Here is a 22,133-nt window from a genome sequence, read left to right on the forward strand (position 1 = left end):
ATTGATGCGAGAGAGGCCTGCAGTTCCTTGGATGTTGTCCTTGGCTTTTTTGTGACTTCCTGGAGTCGTTGCTGTGCTCTTGGAGGAATTTTGGAAGGTAGCCAATTCTGGGAAGGTTCACTACTGTGCCAAGTTTTCTCCATTTGGAGATAACGGCTTTCACTGTGGTTCTTTGGAGTCCTAGAGCCTTTGAAATAGCTCTGTAACCCTTCCCAAACTGATGTATTTCAATCACCTTTTTCCTCATCATTTCTGAAATTTCTTTCGACCTTGGCATAGTTTGCTTACTGGGTGAGACCTTTTGGCCAACTTCATGCTGCTGAAAAAGTTCTATTTAGGTGCTGGTTTGATTGGACAGGGCTGGCAGTAATCGGGCCTGGGTGTGTCTAGTCCAGTTGAACCCCATTATGAATGCAGTTTCATAGATTTTTGGATTTAGTAACTAAGGGGCAAATACTTTTTCACACAGGCCCAGTTGGTATTGGATAACTCTTTTGCTTCAATAAATAAAATTATCATTTATGAACTGTATTTTGTGTTTACACAGGTTGCCTTTGTTTTATGTTATACATATACATACACACACAAATATTTCACTCAAATTTATTCAAGGATTTGACATGTCTTTTAAATCATAAATGCACAAGTGTCTGATATTAGCAACAAAAAGCAGAGCTCTGAGTAACAAACAACAGCAATTCATTTATTTTGATTGTTGAAAAAAACTAATATGAACTCACAATTTTCATGTTTTTCTTGAGAAAATAATTTTTCTACACTCTAGTCATTTATATTTGTATAGCACTTTTCACAATACACACAGTTTCAAAGCAGCTTTATAGAAAATCATGCCTCGTTGTCTGAAAGCCCCCTGTGAACAAGATGAAGTGACTTTAGCCAGGAAAAAACTCCTTTCAATGTTATTTAGTGGTGAAAAAAGCTTGAGGAACATGACCTCTGGTTCTATGCTATATGTATATAATCCAATATTTTTTAGCAACTTGAGCAAAAAACTATCAACAAGTAATTTTTTTGCCCTCTTCCCCATTTCACTTTGACTTTAAACTTTACCGGCATTATTCCTGGCTTATAACATGTGTGCGAGTGCTGTTCTCAAAGCTGTTTACTTTTCGAAGTCAAAAGCAGAGAATTATAAGACTCATGTAATCGCAGGTTTCTTACGTTGTTTTTTTTTTGATAAGCTGTTTTTTTTATATTTATGACTCATAACTTGTGTCTTGTTGTGCATGTCATGCTCAGTGTTGGCTGGGAGAGGTGGCTGTTAAACTTACTGCTGCTGTTTCTGCCTCACAAATCCACCGATTTGTGTGGAAGTCGACGTAAATAAAACGACATGTACTGTAGCAAAACAATATGACACCATTGTTTGGAAAATTTGAAAAGCTGTACCGCTATAGTACAATCTACTTGGCATTTGCCACCGATCTTCTCGCCTACTGTATGTTATGTGTGAGCACACAGCTCCAACTCTCCAGGGAGGAGACTGTTCCGCAGCTCTCAGTTTTGCGCTGCATGGTTTTAATTACACTATAATATGTTTATGTATTGTACGATACATATGTTATTGTATAGAGAGTGTCGTATCGTATGATACAATACGATACAATATTTTTTCCACCCCTAATAAATATATTATATATATATATATATTGTAGGGCTTTACTGATTGTTTAGATCAGTGTTACTATCAGAAATTATTATTTCTTTAGTTATTAATTAATATTTAAATTAATTAATTGAATCCAACTCATTAAAACCTCATATGGGGCTCCAGTAAATGTAGTGCGCTACGTTTAGGAGCAAGTTTGGTTATTAGCAATAATTAATCATCAAAGATAATCACTAATCATTAACATCGATGAAGCATTAATTAAAATTAACACTAGCTTATTGATCATTCAAATTCAACAATCATCAAAGATAATTATCAATTATCAAAAATCAACAGAATATTACTAAGGACTAACATTGATGGGGCACCACCCTGGAATCAGGGACTAATAACCAGATAGTATAACAGTCTCAATATTAGATTGTTTCTTAGGAAAATCGACATCCGAAGAATATCGATTTTTGGGAAAAAAACAATGAATGAAGGCTTGAATCCGAGCACTGACATCCCGTCAGCATGACACAGGTGTATGCAAAACAAACCAAAACACTTCTCTTTGTAATATAACCAAGTTTATTTATGCAGTAATACCAATTAATAATTAATACAATGCAGTCATTAAACTTCTGACTTACAACTACAAACTAAACAGTGATATGATTAGATATGGAAATCAAAATAATCCTATTACACATGAGGGTGTGTGTGTGTGTGAGTGTGTGTGTGTTAGTACGAGAGAGAGAGAGAATTAAGTGACGGCCCCAAAGCCGATTTCGCGATCGTGGGAGAGAAAGCAGCTGTTAGTTTATCGCTCAGAGACGCGGTGGACGGCTCGTAAACCGTCCCGCGGTCTTTGATTCTTTAATGGATAAACTTTGTCCAATGTGGTTGGACTACAATACAGCAAATAATATTTGTGATAATTAATACCGAGTATTAATAATGAGCAGACATGGCGGTCCATAAACTGTACAAGCAAAAACCTTGAAACACAAGAATAACACGCTATAATATTCTATCTCTGCCCAGATGTAAACCTCTTACTTGAATCGTATGAGGATGTAGAATGTGTGTTCATCCATCCTTTAACTCAGACTCGGGTGATGACGGGAGGACGTTTCCTCGCTCTGTCGGCGGGCGGTACGGCTGCTGATTCTCGGCGGGCTGGCGGAGAAATCAGCGACGTCTACTTGAAGAGGGAAGAGAACTCTTTTTCTCTTCACTTCTGCAGGCAAACGGATGAAAATGCGGATTGCTCGGCGGTCTCCTTCGGATCCGTTAGTGTTCGGTGGAACACAGAGTAATCTCAACTCGTCCAGCGAGATGGAGACTGTATGGCCACAGTTTCAAGTCGGACGTTACTTCCTTGTGCCACGAGGCTGCACCTGAGAGCAGCAATGAGTTGCATCTTCACACAGCGAGCAAAGTTGCTGGAAGCAAATCCCGGAAGCATTTCAGAGTTATTTCTACTCCTGATGATGTCATGGTTGAAGGACGTTCTGTCGTGTGCCTCATCCAATAGGAGTTGAGAGTTCGATCCTTTAGTGAGTAAGGCTTCATGGGATTTGTAGTTTGTTTTGGACTCCTTTTGTTTGATTTTGGCGCGGTTTTTATCAGTAAGATATATGACTTATGTGGGGGCCTGAGTTAGGTTTTATGACTGTGTTAGGCCTGCCTTTGTCTTCTATCTGAATACATGTGGCCCAACAATATATATACACACCCCCCTAATATACAGTGTATGTATGTATATATATATATATATATATATATATATATATCACACATACACACACACACACACACACACACACACACACACAATGTAAGATGAAAACACTTTCTTGCGTTCAAACACAGCTTGATGGAGCACAAATACGAACGCAGGGATCTCAAGACGTGTTTTTCTAAGCTTCAAACTATGTTTAACTTGACACAGCGACCTAAAAACGGTATGTTATGACGTGACACAAACGAGACGCTCCAAAAGCGTCTGACACATAATAAATCTCGGACTGATTGACGAATTTAATTGCAAAATGGATTGTGTGATGATAGGCAGATGACATAAGTTCAATAATATGGAAACAAACAAAATATTGCATACTAAAGCCACTTTTTGAATCGTCTTTTTGGTAACACTTCACAATAAGGTTCTATTCGTTAATATTGGTTAATGCATTAGGTATTATGAACAAACAGTTAACAATATACTGTTTACATTTATTAATCTTTGTTAATATAGTTAATAAAAATACAATTGTTGATTGTAAGTTCATGTTAGTTCATAATGCATTTCTAATGTTAACAAACACAACTTTTGATTTGAGAAATGTATATGTTGAAATTAACATTAACTAAGATTAATAAAAGCTGTAAAAGTATTGTGTATTGTTAGTTCATGTTAATGTTAACAAATAGAACCTTATTGTAAAGTGTTACCGTCTATTTTAATGCTTTACTCGTGTGCCACAATGATGTAATGCATTTTATTTATCTATATTATTATTTTTATAATATACATTTTATTTATAGTGATTTAAATATAACTATTTATAAGTATTTAATAATTATTTATTGAATTATTGTTATTTGAGGGGCTAAGCAAATATTTATATATGCGATCAATTGTGTTTAATTAGATTAATTAATCGGCATACCATGTAATTAATTCGATTAAAGATTTTAATCGATTGACAGCCCTAATATATATTACACACACACACACACACACACACACACAAGCATAGTATAATAGTATGTGGAACAGGATACATTGTTATCACATGACAAAACTGTTAATGTGCATTTTTAAATCAAATTTTTGTCTTGGTTTTTGGCAGTATGGTAATATGCAATATGTAATTCCGAACAGCATTTGAATGTGAAAAGACACAAAAGTCTGCTTGTTGTAATGTTTTGCAAGTACATATCAGCACAAACACAACACTTGCACACACTAACTTGATGTGACCAGAAACACAAGTATGCAGAAACAAGAACACAGAAAAACAAAGTGTGCATTTACCCATACATGCAAAAAAAAAAAAGAAAAAGAAAAAAAGAAAACAAATGCCACAAAGAAATAAACCAGAACTATCCTTTAAAAATGCTTGGAGAGATTGAGCAGATAAAGTGAAAGCATTTAAACAAAACATTGCGCAAAGGTTGAATGACCCATAAGATCAAGCAGCCTGCCATAAAAACACATAAAACTAAAAGACAAACAAATTGAGCTGTTGGACAAGCTGACGGCAAGGTTATCGTGAAAGCAAATGGCCATACAGAACCAGATTACAGTCAGCGTTACTTCAGTGTGATTGACACAGCTCTTTTGAGCCCCAGTGACGAGTCTTTTTAGCAATTCCCAGGGTAATCTACAAGTGAACTGCCACGTTCAGCTGACCTGCGTACACATGGGCACTTTGAAGTGTGATGTATTCCGATGCGCTGGCTTGTGTCATCATGGCGCACAATTAAAGTCTAATGAGCACACCGATTAATCAAAGCAAACCATGAGCACATGAGTGAGCGATTATTGCTCCTCGACAAGGTCAGAGCCACTCCTCTTTAATCTTTCCTCACTTCAGCCATGACCTCTCTGTGTGCAACCCCGGAATGCACAAGTGCATTCTTGCAACAGCTCATGCTCCACTGGTTTGGATGAGATTAGAGAGTTGACACACAGTAGTCAGGTCCCATCACGGCCCACCCAACCATACTGTGGTTTCCAGGGGTCAGGGGTCATGGTCAACTCAGTCACACTGGAAGGAAGTGGTGCTTGAAAACAGAATCACATGTGTTGTCAGCTAGTGAGGGTGTGAGAAAGAACAGTGCAAGCGTTTCAATGTTTGTGTGGCGAATGTACTAAACAGTTGCGCCACTTTTGAGCGTGGTATTTCAGCCCAAAACCCTGCGTCTTATTCACTTAACCTGCAATCTATTTCCAGGGGTTTCAAAGTCTTAGACAGTGAGGTAAACTGGCAGTAAACTGAATTGTATAATAAAGGAGATGTTTGTGTTCATTTTCTATTGATCATGGCAGCAGGATTTCATCATATGATGGAGAAGAATGTTATAAACTGCCATATATCCAGATGTGCGGTCAAGCACACTTTCTGCATTTTAAGAGTCAATTCAGGAGCTTTGATGGCAGTGGTGAAGTAATGCTGTACTCTTCTAGGAAAGTTTGTCAGATGGAGGTAGTCTGCAGCATCCTCCACAACCTAGCACTCAGTACCGACCCACACGATCAGGAATTGCACCATGAAAACCATTACCTGATTTGAAAAGTTTAAGTAAATCAGATGCTCAAACAACAGACAGCATGTGCAAATAATGCTACCAGTGGGTGCAAGTAATTATTTTTTCCCATTTGTTAGTGCATGGAAGCTGGAGAAAGATGTTGTTAGCATTCTTTCGATTACAAAATAGATAAATACGTGTGGAAGATAAATGGTCAGAATGGTTAACCCCTGTGCACGAGCGATCTCAACTCAAATGCCTTTCAAAGCTACCGATGAAGAGTTTGGAGGCTATCACAGTGAAAGTGTAAGTCTTTGCGAGGGAGGATAAACGTGGGAGAGAAAGTCAGAACACCAGCAAATAAAGTAAAACAGGGAGTTGGAAGGAACATTCAGAACATTTAAGGGGCTGGAGGATGTCCATGTGCTGTAAGCCAACAAAAGACAGAGACTGATGACTGGGATGGAAGACTGAAGAAAGAAAAGGCATAGAACTACAGTTCCCCCTAGCGATCAACCCCTCACAGAGCAGGGTCACAAATGAGAACTGGCCCGATCAACAACCTTAAGGCCTGTTCACACAGAGAGCGAACTTGTACTGCAACAATTCTTTAAATTCTTCACTTCACAAATAAATAAATCACTGATTAATATTAAAGCAAAAAGCCGAGAGGAGTTATGTTACAATGATTTGAAGCTGAAGTATGTAGTTCCTGCGACACTAGCACCATTAAACTGAACTGCAAAAATACACACTGTTTTCAAAACAGCTTTCTAAATACACCTCCCCATCTGCCATTGGTCAAACAGAGTAATTTTTATAGTGCCACAGAGACACAGTACTTACAGTTTCCGAGGAAATTAACCTATGCATGGCTTACTAATATTTATATCTGCATATTAAAGGGATAGTTCACCCAGAAATTCAAATTTTCTCATCATTTTCTCACCCTCATGCCATTGCAGATGTGTCTGACTTTCTTTCTTCTGCTGAACAAAATGAAGATTTTTAGATGAATATCTCAGCTCTGTAGGTCCATAAAATGCAAGTGAATGGTGACCAGACCTTTATAGCTCCAAAAATCACAAAGGAAACAAAAGTAATCCATATGACTCTAGTGGTTAAATCTATATATTCAGAAGTGATTTAATAGATGTGGGTGAGAAACAGATAAAAAAAAAAAAAAAAGATATTTTTTACTCTAAATCTCCACTTTCACATCTGAAAGTCACATGTCGTGCCTGTTTAGTTCAACTTTCACACCTGAAAGTGAAAGTTGAAGTAGAGATTTAGAGTAAAAAAGGACTTAAATATTGTTACGTTTCTCACCCACACATATCATATTGCTTCTGAAGATATACTGTAGATTTAACCATTGGAGTCTTATGGATTACATTTATGTTTCCTTTATGTGATTATTGGAGCTACAAAAAAGTCTGATCACCATTCACTTGCAATATGTGGACCTACAGAGCTGAGATATCCTTTGAAAAATCTTCATTTGTGTTCTGCAGAAGAAAGTCAGATACATCTGCAATGGCATGAGAGTGAGTAAATTATTAGAGAATTTTCATTTTTGGGTGAACTATCCCTTTAAGCCGGGAAAGGGAAAAGTATTTTAACACAGAAAAAGTAAAAAAAATTCAGCTTTAAACTAACCGTACACTATTTATGGTTGTTAAGCAATGTAGCAACTGGGCACATGAATATAAAATGGGTGGTCACTTGGAGGACTTCCAATCAGAATTTAAGAGTTGGAACTGTCCATTTTGTAAATACTTTTGAGTCATGTGCACGGAACTGGCATATCGTTGGTCTACATTTCAATCTTGGTGTGAAAAATATCTTTGAGTTTTTGCAGGGACAGTGTAGGTAGTGAGTCATGGATGACACGCTACAGGACAGGGTGTTGGGAGAGACAGTTAAGTCACACCTGTTCTTTTTGGAGTGCACATCCTTTCCTTTCTTCACCTCAAATATCCGTGTAATGAGAGTGCTGAACAGAAGAGTCGAGGAGTTCGTTACATGAAGGAGAAACAGACAGACAAATCAAGTGATGTCAGACTTTATAATAGAGATAGAAATATCTCTCAATGATTTTATATGATATATGAGATACATGGTATATCAATATTTGTTCTGAAATGGCTTATAAGGGTGTGCTTTTTTCCCTTAATCAGAGCAACTATCATTTCTACCAAACAACCTCTGTGGTCAATTAGATTTAAAGTACAGTAAAAATCAGGTTAGGCATGTTTTCCACAATGTTCGTCACTAAATAAAAGGAAGAATAACATTTAATGATTTTCATTTTTAAGCACTAATATAGCAATACATAGTAATAAACTGCAATATTTACCAACATATTTTTTTGCTCAAGGGACTTCCGAGACCATGTTTGAGTGATGACGCAAACACATCGCTGAGTTTTGAATCGATTTAAGGAAACGAGCAATTTGAACTGATTTACGGAAATAAATGTACTAACTCAAACACCATTCTTGCTACTAAAGTTTAAAACTTGATGCTCTAATACTCACATGTCCTGAGACAGGGAGGGATTGTGAAACTAATCTAGTGACACAGTGCTTAGGAAACTTAATGGCCAAATAAAAAGCTTTATTAAAATCATCATGGTATTCACAATGTTGCTTAATTTTTTTAATCACCAACATAATCATCATAAATATAGTTAATGCTGAAGTGTGTAATTTCTGCATCACTAGCGCCACAGAACAAAATTGCAAAAATTAGCACTGTTGAATATCCCCCATCTGTCGCTGATCAAACAAACAGATAACCCCCACCCCAAACTCATTGGTTGAGTCAATGTTGTTTAGTCGGGCTGGACAGCCACTCAAAACAAAGGAATTTTTAAATCGCAAAACATTGAGACATTGGAAGCGAAAGCCACTGGGGTAGCGTATGTTGATGGAAGAACTGTCCGTAACCCCCCCTCCCTGATATTTCCTGATTTGCTATGTGTGTGGGAGGCCTAGCTTTATAAACTTACAACACCGAAATTGAAGTTTGCATTTTACAGAGGTTCACACGTCTACTACACATGTCTACTAGTAAGGTAAGGCCAATATATAAATCCAACATCCTGATGAAATATTACTTATCAATATTTACATATTATAAACACACTGTATATTAAATAAGAAACAATTCCTTGTCAAAGAATCGGGTTCTGCCACAAATGGCCTCCTAAGCATCAGTGATCAAACTGAGCATGCTCAAAAGCTTGTAAGTTCTACCTTCACCACCAAACTTAACATTGCATGTGCTCACTGTTTAAAAACTTATGTTTGCTGATTTAAATGGCATAAAAGTTGACTTTATTGATTAATCAACTTGTTTATTAGTTCAATCAACTTTTAAAATCGATTCATGAGACAAAATTGAAGTGGACTTTGCAGTGACACAGTGTTTACAGTTTGAGAAAATTAACCTACAAATGGCTTACTTGTAGTAGTATCTGCATATTAAGCTGGGATAGGAGAAAGTATTTTACCTTCAAAAAGTGACACACTTAAGCTTTAATATTTCACTCAGCCCTATGTGCTTTGTTTCATGCAGTTTTAGCTAACAGTATTAGCCTACATAAACATAAGAGAGCAATTAGTGAAAGCACATGATGATAAACCTTGAGACCGATTCCAATGCAAAACTTGGTGATGCAGCTGAACGGTTCCCAAGAGAGCTTAGTCACAAGGCCACGTCATGCAGTCAAAGGAGCACCATAAGAACCTAGATTTGTTTGGCCTGATGACATCTAGAGCTCAAAGATCTTACGTGTCCATAGTTATGCTGGATAAATCAAACTTTCTATTCAAAATGCTGCCGTCTCATGACTTTAATCACATTATTATGTCAGCTTAAGAAAAATTCCATAAAGTCTACAAGAAAACTGTGAGTGTCGAGTGTAAACCTCATTTTAAGTTCTCCGTGGCTGACTACTGCATTCTAGGAAGGATTAGGCTTGCAGTACTGTACACCAAAGCCTGCTGGCTTGAGCTCTGTGATAAAGCATGAGTGAAAACTGTCTGAGTACAGTAGCTGATCCCCTGACATCCTGAAAGTATGGAAAAATTACTAAAGGAATAGACCGATAAGAAAATGAAGTGAGGAGAGACACGTGTAAGAGACTCAGGGGAGATAGACAGGTATGAGGGAGGAAGGACCAGGAATGTGACCTGGAATTGTCGCAATGATGACCTGTGGGAGCCGTGTCGCCCATGTGGAGGTGATCAAAGCGACCAATCCAGGGCAATATGCCAGGACCACCGCACAGCTGTGTGTGTGTGTGTGTGTGTGTGTGTGTCTGCATGTACGGCTCCTATCCCCCAGTGTTCTCATTTACAATAATTATTAACCTGTCAGTGCCTCAGCAACAGTTACTGCCTGACAGAGCACTGTACATGAGGAAAACAGTGAACAAATCAGTGTGAGAAAGAGAGGAGAGAGATAAGTGTCAGAGAAGGGAGTTACGTTGCTCTAGCCCCCCTATAAAGATCAATAAGACCACTAAATGTTGCTTTTATTTAATGCAATTTGAGTTACTTAGTGTGTGCAATGCATGTGCATGTACAGTGGCCCCATAGTAGTATACTATTAACCAACTTGTCCAAAAGTGATTTTCAGTAATGTATGAAGTCAGTTCCCCTCAAGTTTACACAGGTGTCCAAGCAGAGTAACCACAGGTGTAGATCATCACATAAACTATGGACATGTTCAATGAACATCTGACAGCCAGAAAGTTCTCATATAGTTTTTGATCAGTTTATATGTTTTATCTTTTAAAGCACACTTCTATTGTATAAAATGGCTTGCTTGAAATCTGTGCTGCACTTGGTTTGAGATTTATCTAATGCAATGACATTCATACACATTTAGGTGTGGCTAAATGTTAAAATATAAACTTTAGGCCACTGTATGTGTAATTTTTATTTTGTCTCTTTATTGGACAAATCCAGTGATAAGTGCCAGGAAGTAATTGGGGAGGGAAGGGATATGTTGCAGACTAGACTCGAACCTGCACCACACGGATGGTTGCCACGGCTCAAAAAATGTCAAGAGAACGGGTGCACCAGTGAAATGCAACTTTACTTTAATGCCATTGAGTATGAGATCATGTCTGCTAGCCGTTAAAAGCACTGTGGTAGAACCACTGAATAATGATGGCATCAGATGTTAATACCATGGTACTTTGAAATATACTTTGCAAATTAATGATTACCATATTCATTTACTTTGCATTTACATGGTACTCCAAATAATACCTGGGTAACAGCTCCAAAAAATAAAAAATAAATAAATAAATAAATAGTTTACATCAACAAATGAAAATTCTCATCATTTACTCAGATGTGTATGACTTTCTTTCTACTGCAGAACACAAATTATGATTTTTAGAAGAATATTTCAGCTCTGTAGGTCCATGCAATGTAAGTGAATGGGTGCCAAAATTGACACTCCAAAAAGCACATAAAAGGTATTATAAAAGTAATCCACATGGCTTCAATGCTTCAATCAATGTCTTCAGAAGTGATATGATAAATGTTGGTGAGAAACAGATCAATAATTAAGTTCTTTTTTGCTTGAGATTCTTCTCCCTGCCCAGTAGGGGGTGATATGCATGAAGATTGTGAATCACCAAAATACAAGAAGAATGTGAAAGTGATCTGTTTCTCACTCACACTTATATAGCTTCTGAAGACATTGATTTAACAACTGGAGTCTTATGGATTACTTTTATGCTTGCTTGTGTTATTTTTGGAGCTTCAAATTTTTGGCACCCATTCACTTGCATTGTGTGGACCATAAGAGCTGAGAAATTCTTCTAGAAAATCTTAATTTGAGTTCAACAGCTGAAAGAAAGTCACATCTGGGCTGGCATAAGGTTGAGTAAATGATGAAAGAAATTTCATTTTTGGGTGAACTATTCCTTTAATACTATTGTACTTTTTGATTTGTCAAGGAGCTAACATACAAACTAGAGGTACAGAAAAAAGAAAATGGAATGGTTTTAGGCTTATAATATGACCAAAACAGACACTTACAGCCCACACAGGAGAGGTGAAACCCAGGATTGCAGCTTGCATGCCCTCTGACACAAAAGGCACAATGTTCTCACCCAGACGCGTATCTCGATACAGAGCCCGCAGGATGTTCAGAGCGTGGACCTGTATTTGCATAAAAGCATCGATAAAACAATAAATGATCAGATCTAATGGTAAATTCACTCATTTTAATGCCTGCTCCACTTAATGAGTCCAAACAGAATGTCCTCTTGGAGAACAAGCGTGTGTGTCCACCTGTGGCACAGTGCTGCTGTCAGTAGCTCCATTAACAGAGGGCATGGCCAATGTTGTCAGAGATCTCATGGTCATCTTCAAAAGACTACAGCTGGAGGACTTGGGCTCAGATGACAGCAGGGCCTATACATAACAGACACATTAAGATGATACTACAGTAATAGCTAAGAATGGAAGTCTATAGGGTAAGTAGTGTAGGAGGGTTAAAAAGCTTGTATTTGTTAAAGCACTTGCATGTTTTTTTACCAGTAAAACAAGTTTGTTATTTGAGCTATAAAGTTGTATGCATTGGCCTTTTGAAGTGGAACTGGTTTTGAGTAAATACAATTTAATTCCTGTGCGTGGAGTTTGCTCAGCTTCATGTAAACAGTGCTTTACGGATAGTTACGCAATGTACCTTAGTGGTATCCTTGCACAGATGTAAAGTAAAAGTAACCTGGTTTACTTTCGTAGCCAGTCATGACGAGTTGAAAGATTCAATATAACTTCAGAAAGTCAAGGTTGCACCAATGCACCCCGAGCCAAAGTGCGTGAACTCGCCGTGCAGGTCCACGTTTTTCCGGAACATACCACAGGAATTTCCATTCATGCCAAAGTGCTGAGTTTATCTATCCTATCCCTGTCTTATTCTCTGTTAAATCCCTCTCTTTGTCTTTCCAGATATGAAAGACCATTTTTTCTTGAATACAGTACTCCGCTATTTTGACCTCTCAGAGGGCCGCCCACTAGACACCCATCAAAAAAACTACATAAAAATCAAATACCGATCCACAGATGTTCAGATAACATTAATGAAAATAATTACTGGTGGTGGGAATCTTCAGAGGCTGCCAAACTAGGTGTGGGTGGTATGACCATAATCTTTTAACACGATAAGCAATTTAAAGCAATTTAATATCACGGTAACTGTATAACAATATAGTTACTTTTGCTGGAAATTCAAACCAAAAAAAATTCTCAGTATGTATTACATAACCACATATTAATGTAGGTTTTTGCTAATCAAGTGAATTAAATATTTTACAACATAAACTGTGTTTTACCAAAAATATTTCACAAATAATTCAAAATTTTCATTTTTGGGTGAATTATCCGTTTAAATTTTCAAATTAATTTCTACACTGTCTACATTGCCTACACTGGCCACAGGCAGCAAGTCATGCTGCATCAAATCAAAATCACACCCATTATTCACTATGAAGCAGTCTATCCTGGAAATGCAGAGTTGGCTATAGTGTTCAAATAAAATGAAATTAAATAAAAAATTCAAGGGATTTAATCTCATTGTCATCATTTCTTTTGGAACTTGATTGAAAGTTGTAAGGTTGCTTGGCAACTGTAAACATCTACAGTTGCATTGAAAAACAGTGATGTATCACAATGCAACAAAAGGCTCCCATTATAATCTATGAAGCTGTTAACACTGGCAGTAGTTTTCTGCTTGGTGGTGGATTTTCAAAATCACAGCGTCCATATAGAGCAGTACAATTTGTGTACATTCGTCACTGTACCATCTCCGATATCTGTAGTACATGCTATAAGTATGCATCACTAAAACATGTTTTTTCTTTCTTTGCATGTGTTTTGCTGAGTCTTATTCTTCTGCCAAAACAACCAATTTAGCTGTGGTCTTAGACTTGATTGACATTTACTGTTGAGGATCCAGCATCAGGAAAAAAAGCAAATGTTTGTTTACCAATGCCATTGTAGACATCCCCTATTTGCAGGCTTGTTTGTGACCCATGATTAATTTATGCCGCAACCGAAAGGGTCAGAGAAAGGGAGTAGTATTTGGCTGGTCATGTGATCTCAACATGAAGGGACCCTTATATAGAATAAATTAGCTTTTTAGGCCACTTGTATGACTGGGACTCTTCAAATCATGTGAACGCAAATTATTTTTACCATATTTAAAAAGGCCCAAAGGACTGACCTGGATGTAGAAGGGAATTCCTGCACTTCGGCAGGTAGCACAGAGTTTAGAGGAGGGGTCACTGGATTTAACCTCCTCAAGATCTTCCTTCAGCCAGTGTGCAGGGAGCTGCTGGAGCGTAGCTCTTCCACTCCTAACACACACATATACAGACACATTAAGAGGGAACAGATTAGAGACAACCCCACATAATTCCTTGTTGTGGAAATATGAAGAAGGCATTAGCTCCCAGCACTGTGGGCATCAAAGTTTGTAATTCCCCGTGTCCCAAGAACTGCTATGTTCTCTAATATGATATCATTCTGTTCATAGTTTTGCTGTTTTCCAAGCAGTCTGAAAACCAAATTTCATCTAAATGTCATCCAAAAGCAAAGTATTAACAAAACAATTCATTTGAATTTCAGTTTAAACACCAAAAGGGAAAAAAGCCAGACCAGAGAAAAGTTATACTAGTGTGGAAAAGTATTAAAGATAAACAATTTTTCATAAGCAGTCTTTAAGAATCTGGAGGTGACTGACTCTATTGTTGATCCTAAAGAACTTAATCTACTGTGGTACTGTAAGCCATTTTCAAAAACAACGGTTAAATAATTACACCTCAGGTTCAGGTCTTATTAACCCTGGGTTGTCGAAGTGATCGAAGCAAACGCTACGGGAAAAGGATTTATCAACTGTTATCTTTTTACCGAGGCTGTGAGTGGTCAAAGAATTGTTAATGTGACACATCCTGAAGCACACCAGCTATCTAAACGGTTACTCTTCTTAATAAAAACCTCATATGGTGCATTTGTACGTCTTTTTTTTCTCTCCACATTTTATGAAGTAAATGTCTGCATGCAACATAATTTTTCAGACACGCATTCGGTCCGCATCTTTGCATGTCGTAAGCTGATGTCTAGAGAGGTGGTGGATAGCCAATATAATGCAGATATAATTCAATTTAAAATTAGCAAATAAGATGTACACAAAAACATATTTACTCAAAATTAACAAATATTTGAAAACAGAATACAGTCCATTGACAAGGCTGTACTCTAGGTAGATTCTGTAGCTAAACTTTTGTTATTTGACCAAACAGGCGCAGTTATTGGCTGATCCCAATATTCTCAAAATATTGATCAATTAATTAGTCTGGCAGGTATATTGGTCTTCTGGCAGCAAAAATCAGCCATCGGTCGATTCCAGTAATCTCAAAATTTTGGTCATTGAATCAGCCTGGCAGGTTTATCGGTCTATTGGCAGGTATACCAGCTATCAGTCGATCCTAATCATCTCAAATTCTGTCAATTAATCAGCCTAGAAGGTTCATCGGTCAACTGGCAGGAATATTATTTATTGGTCAATCCCAATAACCTCAAAAACCGGTAAATTAATCGGCATGGCAGGTATAACGTCAGTATATCAGCTATCAGTTGATCCTCATCATCTCAAAATCTTTGTCAATTAATAAGTCTGGCAGGTATATCAGTCTATTGGCAGGTATTACAGATATCATACCATCCCAATATTCTCAAAATATCAGCCAATTGTTCTACAATATCAGAAATTATTGAGCACAGTATTCCCATTGACCCAAAAGTGCTTCTGTGAAACGATGACTTCAGAAACAACCTCTCTAAGGAACATAAGATAATTTGATTTACTGGCATAACAGCAGCAGGGAAAAAAATGTTATCAGAGCCTTTGCTCCTCCTATACATCTTTGATAACCAAAAATGGTGAGCACAGTGAAAAATGGTAAGTTATTTTTTCCATGTTTAGTATTTATATTATTATTATGATGCTTATCTTGTGTAGCCTTGTGCAATGCTCTCTCTCTCTCTCTCGAATAAATAACATTATCATTTAAAAACTGTATTTTGTGTTTACTCAGATTGCCTTTGATTTATGTTAGATTTTGTTTGAATTTTTGAAACAATTTAGTATGAGACATACACAAAAACAGAAGAAATCAGGCACTTTTTCACAGCACTGTGCGTGTGTGTGTATATTATATATATATATATATATATATATATATATATATATATACACACACACACACACACACACACACACACACACACACACACACACACACACACACACACACACACACATACATACACATACATACACACATACACACACACACACACGCACACACTTTGTTAATGGGAAATATAAAATGTAATAATGTACTGTAATATTTTACAGTAATTTGTTGGTAGGAGTGGGCAATATGACAAATTCTATATCATGGTACGAGTAATTTTATATCACGGTAACGGTATATATATCACAATATAGTTTCTTTTTTTTCAGGAAAATCAACAAAAAACATTTAAAAAAATAAATAAATAACCATATGATAGGGGCGGGTGAAAAAAAAAAATTAAAATGAAAAATAAAAGTTTAATGGTAACGGTCATGTCCATCGCAATGGAAAAAAACTTCAATCAACAAATAAATATTAAAATAATATTAGATCTGTTTTATATATTATGGGTTGTTTTTTCAATGCAAGCCAAAAATGAGGCTTCTCTCTGTTTGAATATCAGCTGCTTTGATTCTGGAGCAAACCCCTCCATCAGGTATTTGTTTTGGATTTGGTTCCGGGAAACCTTTTTGGCACCTATACAGCAAAGATATAAATAAAAGGTGTCATTTATTTCAGAATTTATAGGTTAATTGAGTCTGTGCGATTGTTTCTCTCTCCGTGTTTGCAGAAGTACAGATTTGTTCCTCATTTTCTCTTTGAATGTAAAGTGATAAGAACCCGAGCGTGCTCTCTCTCCGCATTCGCACAGTGTGCAAGTGTCAGAAAGAGCGCTCTTATCATCCAAGAACGTGAGGAAACTGCACCTTTTAAAGGAAATAAATAAATTCCTGCTCCTGTGTTTGACATGTCATCCCATTTTCTGGGTGTTAAAATTAATCTGCATGGGGGGCCCGGGTAGCTCAGCGAGTACTGACGCTGACTACCACCCCAGGAGTCACGACTTCGAATCCAGGGTGTGATTTACGTCCAATGGCTGGTATATCCTATCAGTTATTGGTCGATCCCAATAATGGCAAAATATTGCTCAATTAATCAGCCTGGCAGGAATCAGTAATAAACCGCTTAATCTGGCAAGTATATAATTACATTGACAGGTATAATTAATTAGTCAATCCCAATAATCTCAAAATATCACCCAATTAATCAGTCTGGCAGGTTTATGAGCACATTGTAAGAATCCTTATCCTGAAGTATGAACGCACCACTAATTACATTGAAAAGCTTGGCTGCATACACATACAAACACATAGCTGATGCCACCCAAGCATGTGCAGTTCGCCCACGTTGAGAGCAGAAAAGAATGCAAGGCATTCATTTTGAAAAGTGCCATAATTCCAGGAGCACTGGACCAAGCAGACCAGATCAAACAATCCAAACCACACAGCACGCACACACACACACACCTTGCTCATGAACATACCACCGTGAACATGAGGGGAAACCTTAAAAAAACAGCAGATGAATGCCCCACAATCAACACCTCGTAACAGGCTCAGTGGTTACCGGTGGGGCCATGTTACATTTTTCCTCCAGACAGATGCACCTCTGAGCCTCCATACCGACTGAACTATAATACAGGTCTCTCCACCACAAACCACAGACTACTTCTTCAGTGACTGAAAATGCAGCCTGTTACAATACATGTCTGAGCCGTAGCATGTGTTTGAATGCATGTTTTTTGGGGGTTTGTTACAGCTTTTATTGGTTGGAATAGAAGAGGACAGAAAAGGATGGGGAGAAGAGATGTTAATGGGTTCAGGGAATGACGCATGTCAGACTTTATCAATCTTCAATCCCTTGAGCACCACAGCTCAATGGCTACGTTCACAGTCAGTGTTTGGGATTAACAACCGTATTTACTGATAACAGTGACTCTGAAATTTTCCTGTTCATACAACAGCAGACAATAGTGGATCAAATAATAGATGCGTCCAAATTTGTGTACTGTCAGAGTATATACTGCATTTCATGAAAAACTTCTCATCCATTAATAAAAGTACATTATTTAGGTATGATGGTGATTAGTATGAATACATTCCTGGACACACTTCATCTGGGAACATGGGCACTGTTCTGTGACCCAAATATATTACATAATAAAATAAACCGCAAAAAAAAATAAAAATAAATAACAATACTTTCTCTGGTTTCGTAAGTGCAATTTAATCCCAAAGAACAAATTTTACTGGTACCTATAACACTTATAGTTGAAAAGAGCTGCCCGACTCGCTGAAGACGTCCTCTATGGCTTTATTGGCATGAAGTGTCCAGTGGATGCACACTTCAGAATCTCACAGGATGTAGTAGGTCATCGGAGTACTTCTCGCCTCCCGTTTTATGAATAATGGCTACTTAAGTCAATCCACTTAATTTGCAATAGCCTTGAGTAATGCCAGTAACCACCATAGTGAAATAACAATGGTTTATATCAAGACTTTCTATTTTGTCTTTAAGGATTTAAAATGTAAATTTGTCTTTTAATTTAAAACTGTTTTTGGTAACTTCCACCACTTTCATCCTTTAAAATATGCAGCGAAAAAGCTCTCTGGTTCTGTCCAGTCTGCTTTTTTCCCCCCTCTTTCTCTTCCTAAACACTACAAAGAAGAGTGTTGTCTCCCTAAATATGTACAACACTCCTATTTTCTGTCATTTTCATAACCTGAGAGGTGTCCCACCACAATGGACAGGATATAAATGTCAAGCTCAAGGGCTTCTGTGTTTAATAAATTAAAAAATAAAAAAATTATTGAAAAAGTTTTATTGAAAATGTTAAAAAGGTCTTGACATGAGGAATCAAAATTTCCTTGATATTTTGAAATAAGAGGTCTTCTATAAAAACCTATTGTAAATTTCAGAACTCAAAACTTAATCCCCAATGCGATAAAAAGCACTTACTAAAACCAAGCTGCCAAACGCCTTGTTCTCTATTTCTGTAATATTGTGATGTCACAAGGAGTACTCATTAATGATCGCCTCTACAGCAACAACATCAACGGCTACTTTACATCATCGCAGCCTTGGCCCCACCCACTGGCCCTGGGGCTCAGTTCGTAAACACACACACACACGAGAGAGAGAGAGAGAGAGAGAGAGAGAGCGCACGAGCAGGGCAAACAGTGTGGCCTAGTGTGGTCTAACTATTCCTAAACACCAAATGGGACCCATCTGGACAATTTTGAATTATTTTTGTATATACTGTAAACATGGACTAAACAGACGTCTTTGACTGTTGTCATGTCTCTGGCATCGCTTTTAAAAGATGTGGTTTCAAATTACAACTCAGTTTTAAGCCATTCTGTTACATTCAGCTGCTGCCACTTGTGCGCACAAACTGCTCAACATACTGTTCTTTTGCCCATCTGCGTCTGTCTTTAAATGTTGGTGTATTTAAACACCCACTAACTGGACCTCTTTAACCGTTTTGATGCGTTTATGACGATGTGCACCTCTGTAGACTAAATTTCATGTTTATTAGTGTTAAGAATTATCATCACTATTCATAATTATTTAGTAGCATTATTGATCACTTGTATTACATTAGTACATCTCAGTACAAGATGATACTGGAAACTGGATGTGTGTCTCTTCATTATGCTTTGGACTATGAATGTTCGTCACGTGGATTGCTTGTGAAACAGTCATAAAACGATTCAAGCTTTGCAAAGGAATTGTCGTTAAAGGATAGGGCAGTTAAAAATACTATTGGGCCCGAACAAAAACGTAAGTAAACAGTTCCATTCATGAATACCTGAAATGTCCTGACTGTTTTATAGTTTCTGGTGCTGAAACATTGTCTACACCGGGCATGTTCTTTGACGGGACACAACGCCTTGAGGCTGTCTACACAAACTTTCTAAATGGTTTGTGTTGTTGTTGGCCGTAGTAGTGTCAGCACGTGCAGCGCAAAATGGAATGGGAGATCTGTTTACAGTTTACTGCAACGGACTCTTCCATAGTAGACAGCATCATTGATTATATTGGGTTCTATTGCTTTTGATGCGACGCACCCCTCGCATCCAGTTGTGAAATTAACGGTTTAATATATCTGGATGCAATGTGTTGGATCTGTGTTAAGTGTAAACCCTGAAATGTAGTTTTATAATATGTTGGCTGTTCGATCTTTTCCAATTGAATTTCAAATATGGCTGTATTTGAGTGGCTGCACGATGTTAGCCAAACAGTGGATGTTTACAATGACATTTAAAGGAGGAGCTAAGGCCAAAAATGAGCGTTTAGACAAAGGGCCAGAAACAGTGAAAAATTATCATATTACTAAATTATGACTGTTTTGGTGAAGGAAAAAAAAAAAAAAAACACTTCACTGACATTATCAGTGGACCTCAGGGAAGTATAAAATAACAAATGAGCATTTCATGACCCCTTTAATATATAACATAAACTCACTTTCCTGCAACAATAAAAACAAACAGCTTTGAAATATGTATTCTTTGTATTGAACAAAGAGGTCAGTATGTGATGTTTCGATCTTCTAGTGGTCACAGGTCTTCTCTTCATTCGAATTTGCAGCAGAGAGTTCACCAAGCTTAAAATTTGGTACACAGACCGCACAATTTCTTTGCATGAACTTGAGTTTCCAGTGTCCTGTGTTTGGATGTATCTTAATGCAAGTAAATGGATTTAGGGGTGTAAATCGCAAGTTTCATCATGATTCGATCTTATATTGATTCTCTTAGACAGCGATCCAATGTTTGCTGATACTTCAAAGTCTTCCGCAATACGATTTTGATTTGATTCGATTCAGGGGCCTGTGATTGATTTTACGATTTTACAGTATGTGCCTATTTTACAGAATCAATTACATTTATCATCTCACAAATACAACCAAAATATAATTTTTATATATTTAGCTCTCTGAAAAGTGCAAATCCAGTAAACACACTGGGACATCCACAACAAAATAAGGTACTTCAGTCGTTCAAAAAAATGATACAGAAAAATAAATATAAAGAATGTATTCAAATACATGTGATCATCATTCGTTTGATGACAGCTCATTAGCTTGTGGAATGATGGAAACACTAGTGACAATTTGTTATCTCTACAACAATCAAGCAAGTCTTTCAATCCAAAATACTTACATACCCACGACAGGAGAGTATGTGCTATCCGTGTTTTTTCTTTACTACAACTTCCACAGTTGTATTGAAAATGTCTGTTACAGTTTACTGTGACAAATGTTAATAAAGGTGTTGATGTGAAAATGTGAAAAGTCTTGTAACTGATGTTGGTGCAGAACAGGTGTTTTTTCTTTCCCTCATCAGAACTGTTTAGAATATCTGGGCTGTTTAGTCATTTGAATTGGTTGAATTGCTCCACAGCGCTTTAAAAAAAAAAAAAAGAACATTCTCATGAAGAATTCAAATGAATTCCATGCACCACGATATCAAGGGAAGCCAAATTTAATTGCGCATGTGATCAGCTCTGCTCTATCCTGTTAGCGGAGCTCGCAGCCCTGTTGATGGGTGTGCATGGATAGACCAGAGCGCAACTTCAGGCTTCAATCACCCCGATGGAGTTTGAAGTGTAGTGTGACTAGGCCTGTCACGATAACTGCCTTTGTTGGACGATATATTGTCCCAGAAATAATTGCGATAAACGATATTATTGTTATTTTAAGACTAGGCCAGTCACGATAATCATGTTAACGACGTATCATACGATATATGGACACGACCTCGATAATATTGCCCATTGTGTTTACATGCGTGTTTGTTTACATAACAATGAATGGCACTCCACACACATACCCCGACAGGTGAAGATTACATGTTACTCGAGGCTAATAGGTGTTTTAATAGGTGTTTTTCCTGACGACTGCATAATTCCAGCCAGAAAATAGGAAGAATAAGTACAAATGGACTTGGTTTCAAAGCCACATTCCAGAGCTTTTAGGCTTTAAGCCGAATAAGAGAGGAGAGCCCATTAACGTGATCGAGCCAG

General features: G+C 37.4%; 1 pseudogene; it reads right to left on the reverse strand.

Annotated features, from left to right (window-relative positions):
• LOC127414316 (thyroid adenoma-associated protein homolog) overlaps positions 1 to 22,133 on the reverse strand; it is a 145,302-nt pseudogene that overhangs the window by 95,445 nt on the left and 27,724 nt on the right.

This window comes from Myxocyprinus asiaticus, chromosome 23 (assembly GCF_019703515.2).
Source record: "Myxocyprinus asiaticus isolate MX2 ecotype Aquarium Trade chromosome 23, UBuf_Myxa_2, whole genome shotgun sequence".
Taxonomy (NCBI): domain Eukaryota; kingdom Metazoa; phylum Chordata; class Actinopteri; order Cypriniformes; family Catostomidae; genus Myxocyprinus; species Myxocyprinus asiaticus.